The sequence below is a fragment of the Chinchilla lanigera genome, unplaced genomic scaffold (genome assembly GCF_000276665.1).
Source record: "Chinchilla lanigera isolate Chin_1 unplaced genomic scaffold, ChiLan1.0 scaffold00059, whole genome shotgun sequence".
Lineage (NCBI taxonomy): Eukaryota > Metazoa > Chordata > Mammalia > Rodentia > Chinchillidae > Chinchilla > Chinchilla lanigera.
Window position 1 is genome coordinate 12,868,762 of NW_004955460.1, and position 9,420 is coordinate 12,878,181.

The following is a 9,420-nucleotide window of genomic DNA, read 5'->3' on the forward strand; positions in this document are numbered from 1 at the left end:
CCCTGCCTTCCCACAGCCATGGCCAGGTCCCCTTTGCCCCTGCTGATCCCAGTCAATGGTCCATTGTTCATCACTGCACAGTGGGCAAGCTCCCCTTGCTGGGCCTCTGGACTCCGCCCCTGGCCTCCATACCCTGCTGCCTGCCCAGAGCACTGGTTCTCACTCAGACTCAGTCACCGTCTGCTCACTGTCATTACAAGCGCTCTGCAGAAACTGTACGAGGGAGGTTGTCACAGCTGTGCCGTCTTCAAGGCTTCAAACAGTGCTCGGCATACAGTAGTTGCTCAATAGGTGGTATGCTAATGAAAGTATACAAATAGGACTGATGCTGAGTGGAAGGCTGAGAGGCTCAATATTAACCTCTGCTTGTGGTTATGTTTAAAAACCCCAAGAAAAGGAATCAAAGTCAGGCGTAGTGGCACACACATATAATCCCAGCAGTCAGGAGGCTGAGGCAGGAGGATTGCCTTGAGTTTGAGGCTAGCCTGCACAATACAGTGAGTTCCAGGCCAGCCTGAACTACATAGTGCAACTCTCTCTCTCAAAAAAAAAAAAAAAAAAAAAAAAAGGAATCAGCAACAGGAAAATAATATGATGACAGGAAAAAGTCAACACCTTTCAGTAATAACTCAACCCTCCAATGAAAAGACACACATTGGCGACTGGATCAAAATGCAAAACCCAACAATCTGGTGTACAAAATAAACACATTTAATCCAAAAAGAAATGCATAGACTAAAAGCCGAAGGACAGAAAACAATATTCCATGCAATGGGAGTCCCAAAACAGGCAGGAGTAGCTATCCTATTTTCAGACGAAGTGGACTTCCAGCCAAAAATGATTATAAGAGGCAAAGAAGGTCACCACATATTGATAAAAGGAATGATTCAACAGAAAGAGATAACAATTTTAAACATATATGCACTGAACATCAGTGCGTCCAACTGATGTTGGACTATTCTATGTAGCCTGCATAGAATAATATATGGGACAGATAATGGGCTAAAGTGCTCTCACCTGCCTGCTTGCTGTGGCCTGCTTCTCCTCGGTGATGCCCTTCTGCCACACCACAGTCAGAGCCAGTCAACTACGGACCAAGACCTCTACGAACTGTGAGCCATCTAAACCTTTCTTCCTTTAACTTTGGGTGTTGGGTATTTTATCTCAACAATGAGAAAAGTAACTAGGACAACCAGTACAGGAAAGAAAGATCAGAGCAGAAATCAGTGAAACTGAGGCTAAAAAATTACAAAGAATCAATGAATTCAAGAGCTGGTTCTTTGAAAGAATAAACAAAACAGACAAACCCTTAGCTAATCTTAACAAAACTGGGGGCTAGGGATTTAGCTCAGTGGTAAAAGCGCCTGCCTGGCAAGCGCAAGGTCCTGAGTTTGATTTCTGGTACTGAAAGAAAAACAAAAACAAAAACAAAAACAATCTTAACAAAACTAAAACTAAAAAAGGAAAAAGAAAGAAAAGACTTTAATCAATGCAGTTAGAAAGAAAAAGGCAAAATCACAACAGACACTGCCAAAATCTAAACTATTATTAGTTAACTACTTCGAAAACCTGTACTCTAATAAATTGGAGAATCCATAAGAAATGGATACGAATTGATAAAGAAAATGTGGTATTTATACACAATGGAGTGCTACTCTGCCATAAAGAAAGATAAATTTGAGTCATGTGTATGAAAAGGGATGCTCCTTGAGATCATAATGTTAAGTAAAATAAACCAGTTTCTCTTATATGAGAAACCCAAAGTATAAATAAAAAGCAAAATAAAAGTTAGATAAGAGGAAACAGGCTGACAGATCTTCAGCAAAAGGGAAGGGGATTAAGGATGGCAGGATGAGGAAAGGGAAGGGGATGGAAGAAGGATTAAGACGTGTCATGTTCATGTTCAACTCCCCATGAGGGGTGTAATCGTTTTGTACTGCAAACATGCACTGATTAAAAAAACAAAACAAAACAAAACAAAAAACTTAAAAAGTGCATGAAAAAAATCCCCTTACAAAGAAAGAAAAATGAAACAAAAACAGGCTAAAGAAAACACGGAATCTCTGAGAAGTGATAGTGGCCAGGAGACAGGATGCAGAGAACAGAGACAATAAGAGGAAGTGAAGCAAGTGAACACCCTGCAAACGAAGGCCCTGCACAAACAAAGCGGGCCAGGGGCTCCTTAGCCAAAGTGGGAGGCTGCCTGCAGACTCTGTTCCTATTTGTAGCAACCTTTCACACACACCCATTAAGGATTAAACCACTCCTCAGAGTTCATGAGGAGATGCAGCAGTCCCACCCTCTTCCCCTGTGCACTCAGGGACGGCCTCCAGAGCTGTCCCTTAGCTTTTCCCTTCCGGACCTATTTCCATCACAGCAGGTGAGAACGCATCCGTCCCCTCCCCCAGGCGTCCCCTCCCCACACAGCATATCATGATTCCAATTAGAGACACAGTCCATGTTTACACACATTATCATCTCCGTGGAGAGACTATTCACAGCTGAGCCTTCGAGTACATTATAATTATTTTTCTTTTCTTGCAGAACAGTTTATTTTCCCGGGATTTAATAACAGCCTGTGTCTTTGTTTGCTTTGTTTTCTGTGCACTTAGCACTAATCCAGCTCTAACTCTACCAACTGTCTCCATCTCCTCTGCAGATGTTCCAGAGCATCAGGTGTCCTGTTACAATTTCATCTTCTCCTCCCCAAAATCTCTCCAAGGAGGCTACCCATGGCTCACGTCAGGAATGCTGGCCCTCAGGGCCTGGCTGCCCCCTCCCAGGCTCACTACCTCATGTCACCAGTCACCTCTTTAAAGCTCAGAAGGGCAAACTGGGGGTGGGGGTAAGGGGTGGCGCCTACTCTACCTCCTGTGCTCAGGTGTGGAGCTCAAGGCTGACAATGTTTCTCTTCGGAATTTTATTTATTTTATTTTATTTTTTTGGTTTTTCTCCGGTACCGGGAACCGAACTCACGACCTTGCGCTTGCCAGGCAGGTGCTTTTGCCGCTGAGCTAAATCCCCAGCCCCTCTCTTCGGAATTTTAAAAGCAAGGCTCTCTGATGTTATACTGTCCAGGCTGCTACTTCTACAGCCCAAAGCTCTTTTGCTTCTTGGCCTGTGATCGCTATGTGTGGTCTGTTTATTTCTTCCCTAGAAGCTGCATACAGTCTTCTGTCCAAGTTCTGAAATCTCTCAATGCCTTGGAATGGGCATGCAGCACTTTTTTTTTCCTTTTTTTTTGAGACAGGGTCTCACTATGTAGCTCAGACTGGCCTTGAACTCACTATGTAGCCAGAACGGCCTCAAACTCACAGTGATTCTCTTGCCTCAGCCTCCCAAATGCTGGGATTAGCAGCTAACTCTCATTGCCAAGTTCTGGCAGTGTCACATGCACCTTCAAATAAATCCCTTCCTTGCCCAACTCCCAATAGTCTTTGCCTGAAACACAGCTTCCCTCACTGCCCAGGCATTTAGTTGTTTTTGTTGTTGTTGTTGTTGTTGTTTTCAAAATGTCTTTTTGAGACAGTTCAGGCTGGCCTTGAGCTCACTTTGTAGCCTAGGCTGGTCTCGAACTTCCAACGATCCTCCTGCCTCAGCCTCCCAAGTGCTGGGACTACAGGCGTGCACCACCATGCCTAGCTTCAGGCATTTAGTTTTTAAAAATTTATTATTATTATTGGTTTTTGAAACAGGGTCTCACTATGTAGCCCAGGCTGGCCTCAAATTCATAGTGATCCTCCTGCCTCAGCCTCCTGAGTGCTGGGAATATCAGCATGTGTCCCTACACCCAGCTCTGCCCAGACTTTTAAAACCCAAATTTGGAACTGAGGAGCCCAGCAGAGGGGAGGTCACCCGTGTTTTCATCCTTCCTTTTGGCCACTGGGTGGTCGTTCAACCTAGAAAGTTTGGGTTCTAGGACATTTTATGGATGATTTTGTGCCATTTTTTATTCTTTCTTGCTAGAACTCTTACTATTCATTTGCTGACCTCCTGATCTGATTCTTTGTTCTCTCACTTTCCATTTCTTTGCTATCTATTTTACTTTCTGAGAGAGTTCTCAGCTTTATCTGTTACCTGCAGACTGGCTTTCTTATTTCTACTGTCGTATTTCTATGTCTGCAAGCTCCTGTGCCTCTCCAGACCTTGCTCCTCTCCTTCAGAGCACCCTGTTGCCCTTCTTTCTCCTCCCGGAGCGTACCCCTGCGCCTGCGCACTCCCCACCACCTCCGAGTGAGGGTCCTGGTCTGGCTCTTCCATAGCAGGGCTTTCTCCACACAGCCTCAGTTATCTGTTCATATTTAAGGCACAGGGGATGAAAGGACACTGAGGGGTTCTGAATTATGATCCCCTGTGTTGTTATTCCTAGGTCTCTTCTCTTGGGCTCCTCAGGCCCCGAAAGCCTGGAGTCCGTGCCTGGTACTGGGGCTGAAGGGCCCTGCGTTGCACCCTCCCGGCCTGAACATCAGCATCACCACCCTCATTCTCAGCAGCGCCTGGCGTTTCCCATTCTGGTCTGAAATCTGCTGAAAGTTTCTAAATAGTTACAGAAACCTCCTTGGTTAGCGGCAGGAAGCGTGAAGTGAGAGGGCCAGTTATCTTCGGGCACATCTGTGGGCCAGAGACTAGAAAGCCACCAACCCCGAACGCAGCCGCCAAGCAGGTGTGAAACTTTGCTACTTTGTGAAGAGAAAGAATTTAAAACTCGAAACTAAAGATGGGAGTTGTTTTAAAATGACACACCAGCTGCATTTGTTTTACAGTTACCAACAGCCAGTCTCTCACCCGCAGCACCCTCAGCCCTGGACTTCTCCAGGAGAGGATCGGCCTTGAGAATCTCGCATTAAGGACAAGGAACTGCATGTACACAGCCACACAACAGCTTCTCTTCTGTCCTCCACCCGTCGGGCGGCTGCTTCCTAGGGTTCCAACCTAGACCTCACAAACAGCTGTTATTCTACAAGTCGGAGAATCACCTGCGCGCGCGCTCACCCGCCCCTCCTCACCGCAACACGCTGCGGAGCAGGTCCCAGCACCGCCCACCGTGCCCACCCGAGAACCCTGCGGTCCCCGGCCATTTCCTCGCCACTCCCAAAAAGCACCACCACCGAAGGGCCAGCTTTTGTCCTCCTCGGCTCCTCGGCCTTCCTGCTGTCTTGGCCATTGTCCTACACCCACACCCACAGTGCCATCTGCTCAAGGTGGTCTGCATCTCCAAACCCTAACCCCACCTTCCCCCTCCCTGCTATTATTAGTCATTTGTCTGAAACACAGGTTGAATCCCCAAACCTCAACTGCTCACATCCAGAAAACATAAAACTCAAACTCTCCAAGGCAGCACGCCAGGGCCCTCAGTCAGAAATGGCTTTCCACCCAACCCCCAACTCAACATCTCCCAAACATGACTGTCCGCACTGTCGCCTCCCCCTGGAATGTCTTCGCCAAACACCGCTAACCCTTGGCGGCCCAATTCCTACACTCTCCCCATGGTGGAAAACTCCCAGCGCCAGGCTCGGCGGCCCCCTCTGTCCACACTTTGCTAACACCTCGCTTGCCCACGCCAGGTTCACCCGGAGTTGCCCGGGGCAAGGCTCACGGATTTCCAGCATGCAGCGCAACCTGGATCTTGTGCACAGTTAGAGATCCGACAATGTGTGCAGAACTGATGAAGTAGGCGGACGCCAGTGATACCGAACCCTTACTGCGGGCTGCAAACGCGGCCCAAGTCCTACCAACTCCTCTGCAGTGAAACTAAGCACCTCACCATTCCACCCGGCTGAGGGCGGTGGACTTCACACTGCTACTTCCTAATTATCCCTCGTCTCTCTCCTTTCACCCAGACACTAGCTCACATTCTCAATGCCAGACTTCGCGGAGAAGGGCTACACCATGCCCTGCGGTGGGGGCGGGGAGGGGACCCGCAGCCCTGCCGTAGACTGGCATCCTCCCTGCCTGCGGTCACATTCTTATTCATCCCGGCCTTCCGAGTCTCTCCAGCACTGGATTATAAAATAAATAATTTAATAATTATGAAAACACTACGGCTTGTTGTGCTCGCCGCCAGACGGAACCTCTGCCCGAGCCAAGCGTTTGCTAGCGATGTCTTGGTGGCCATGAGCCCAAGAGAGAAGATAGATCCTACTGTTAGCCACTAATGCATGGCTTCCTTCTGCCCAAGAGGCAGGATGCTGCTTTGGGAGCACAGGGTCATTTAAGTGATGCTCTTCCACGCCCGGCCTGCGAGCGGGCGTCCGCACAGCTCCCGGCTTGTGGGCAGCAAAGGGGAAGCCGCCTTCAGGGGCAGAAAGTCGCCCGGCAGACCCGGACGAGGTGTGGGACCCGCACAGTCTCTGCCTGGGGACAGTCCTGGCCAGACGGAAGCCGACTGCGGACAGCGAGCCTCCTGCAAGGGAACCCGGGGACACTGCAGCACCTTTGTCGTCTCGGAACCGCTACCGAGGACCAAGAAGCCCAAGAACAAAACTGATAACATCCACAGTGCAGGGCCGGGTGCTCGGTCTGCCACAGGGGCGACAGGAGGTGAGGCGGCCGCACTCACTCCCACGCACCCTGCTGGTCCCGCCTCCCCGCGAGGAGAGGGCTCAGAGAGGGTGCGCGCTGGGCCAAGGTCACACAGCGGGCCGGCGTGGGGACTCGAACCCGGGGCCACGCTGGTCCTGCCCATCCCAGACCAGGGGACCGACCCGCGCTCCTCCGCCTGGCTGCGACTCCCCGTGCACGCCCGCGAGACCCCGGCCTCACCCGCATCCGCGCGCCGAATCCTTCGCCGAATCCACTGCCAAATAGCTCCGCAACTAACTGACCCTCCCGAAGCGTAGCCCCACCCCCGGCGCCAGAGCCCCGCCCCCACTATCTTCTCGCGAGAAGTTGTGGCTGAAGTCACGGAAGCCGGGGCGCACCCCCTCAATGCGCCTGCGCTCTCACACGCTGCCCCGCCCCTGCCAATCGCTGCCATGTGGCGCCGTATTTACGGCCAGCGATCGGCCACGCCCACTAACCACCAGGAGCCCCGCCTCTTCTGCCGCAGCCAATCCACGGCGTCGAACCTTCCGGGGGGGCGGGGCAAGAGAGCTCAGGGTACAATCTGCCGGGCAGTCTGTCTGGAGTGTGGCTTGCCTAAGCTATAGTCCCAATACCTGGCCCTTTTTTCCACCCTCAATATAGGCGTTGAGCCCAGGGTCTTTGTACTGAGCTAAAAGCTACCCTTGTTTATTTTTATTTTTAAATTTTGAAACAGGGCTCTCTAAATTGCCCAGGCTGGGTTCGAATTTGCGATCCTCTGCCTCAGCCTTCCAGAGCGCTGGAATTATAGGAGTCCAACTAAACCCGGCTCCCTGCCTTAATGGGACTCCTGCTGCTTACCAGACAAGTTGGTGAGTTTCAACTCATTGGCAGAGGGTTGTGACGCTCATCAGCTAGGGCTTTAGACTCGCTGTGTGATCTTGGCAAATGACTTAGCCTGTATGAGATAGTCTCCAAATCCACAAAAAAGAGTAACGATACTACCTTGTGAGGAGTCTCTGAGACTCAAATGAGATGTGTGCAAAGTGCTCACGCAAGGCGCCTAATATAGAGGAAGCATACAATAATCATTCTTGGCATTGAGTTTTTAAAATTGTGGTAAAACATACATCACACAAGGCCTTCACATTGAGCTACATCCTCAGGTTTTTTAGTTTTGAAATAGAATCTTGCTAAATTGCCCAGGCTCGGCTCAAGTTTGTGATCCTCCTGCCTCAGCCTCTCAGAGTGCTGGGATTACACATGTGCACCACGACACCTGACTCAATTTACCATGTAAATGGGCACTATAAAGTCAGTACTACTATAAAACATTGTTGTGCAGTGCCCTTAATTGTGCTGTCATGGCTGCCTTGATGACCTGAATTGATTCAAAACACCTCCATTTCATAGTCATAGTCATTTTGACTTTGGGGGAAGAGCCAGAAGTTACACAGTGCTAGATCCAGTGAATAAGGTGGATGAGGACACACTGTAACATTCCTACAAGCCTCCCTTTCTGGTGGATGGCACTAGACAGCATCATTCACTGTATTTTTTATCACACCTCATAAAAACATGAATGAAGACTTCCAGAAGTGCTTCACAAAGTGACGAGAAATGTGTTTGAAGCAAGGGGGGGGGGGAAGCTCATAGCCATGTATCTTTTACAGTTACAAATTACTTTTTACAATTTTCACCGTATTTTTTGATCACCCAGGTTCCTTGGTTCTAAGGTTGGGAGATGGGTGGCAGTTACATTGTTCCATTAAAAGGATTCAGAGTGTACAGCTCCTTCCCCTGTGTTGTTGTGTGTGCATCAGGGTGCTCCGGCCACCATGACAGGATGACACAGACCACAGAGCTTCAGCCACAGGAGCCTGTTCCACGTGGTTCCGAAGACCAGCAGCCTGGAGTCAGGGCCTTGGCCAGGCTGGTTCCTGCCAACAGGTCGGGGAAAGAATCTGTTCCGGCCCCTCCTGGGCTTGTACCGGGCTATTTTCTCTCTGTGTCTCTTCACACTAACTTCCTTCTAAGTGTACCTGCCTGTATGTCCAGACTTGCTTTTTTTGTATTTTTTTCTAGATTTCCCATTTGTTGTAAGGACATCAGTCACATTAGATGAGGACCATCCCAACGACTTGTTCATTTATCTCTCTAAAGGCTCTGTGTCCAAATAGTAACGTATTCTAATATACTAGGATTTAAAACTCCAGGGTAATCATTTTTGGGATTACAATTTAACCATAAGATTATGTGTCAGAAAATTACATAATAAACTTTTTTTTGGAAACAGGGTCTCACTAAATTGTTGGGCTCCAACTTGTGATTGTCCTAGCCCCAGAGTGCTGGGGCTATAGGTGTATGCCACCATGCCTAGCTCATAATAAGCCATTTGCAATGTTACTATCTACCGGAATGGTTAGAGTAAATTTTAAGTCTGACAGGACCAAATGCTGGTGGAGCTGCAAAGCAGCCGCATCTCCTACATTGCTGGTAGGATTGCAGAATAGTACAGTCCCTCTGGAAACATCGACTGATTTTTTGTTTTGTTTTGTTTTTTTCTCTGGTACCGGGAACTGAACTCACGACCTTGTGCTTGCCAGGCAGGCGCTTTTGCCGCTGAGCTAAATCCCCAGCCCCTAAGATCGACTGCTTCTTATAAACATCTTCCTGACAACCCAGCAGGCTCCCTTCTAGGTCTTGAGCTAAGGAAATGAAATTTATATTCCCACAAAAACTTCTTTTTTTATGTTTTTGTTTTTTTTCTCCGGTACCGGGAATCGAACTCAAGACCTTGCGCTTGCCAGGCAGGCGCTGTGCCACTGAGCTCAATCCCCAGCGCCCCCACACAAACTTCTATCTGAATGTTTTCATAACTTTTCTCACTTTCCCTAA

The 9,420-nt window shown here is 48.9% G+C and overlaps 1 protein-coding gene across 1 annotated transcript in view; it reads right to left on the reverse strand.

Moving 5' to 3' along the window:
* The window catches only part of Chst12 (carbohydrate (chondroitin 4) sulfotransferase 12), a 28,175-nt gene extending 21,322 nt beyond the window's left edge, over positions 1-6,853 (reverse strand). Inside the window, exon 1 of the mRNA XM_005397875.1 lies at positions 6,763-6,853. The gene's annotated coding sequence lies outside the window, so the exon portion shown is untranslated. The remainder of the gene's footprint in view (positions 1-6,762) is intronic.
* Positions 6,854-9,420: the final 2,567 nt, after the last annotated feature.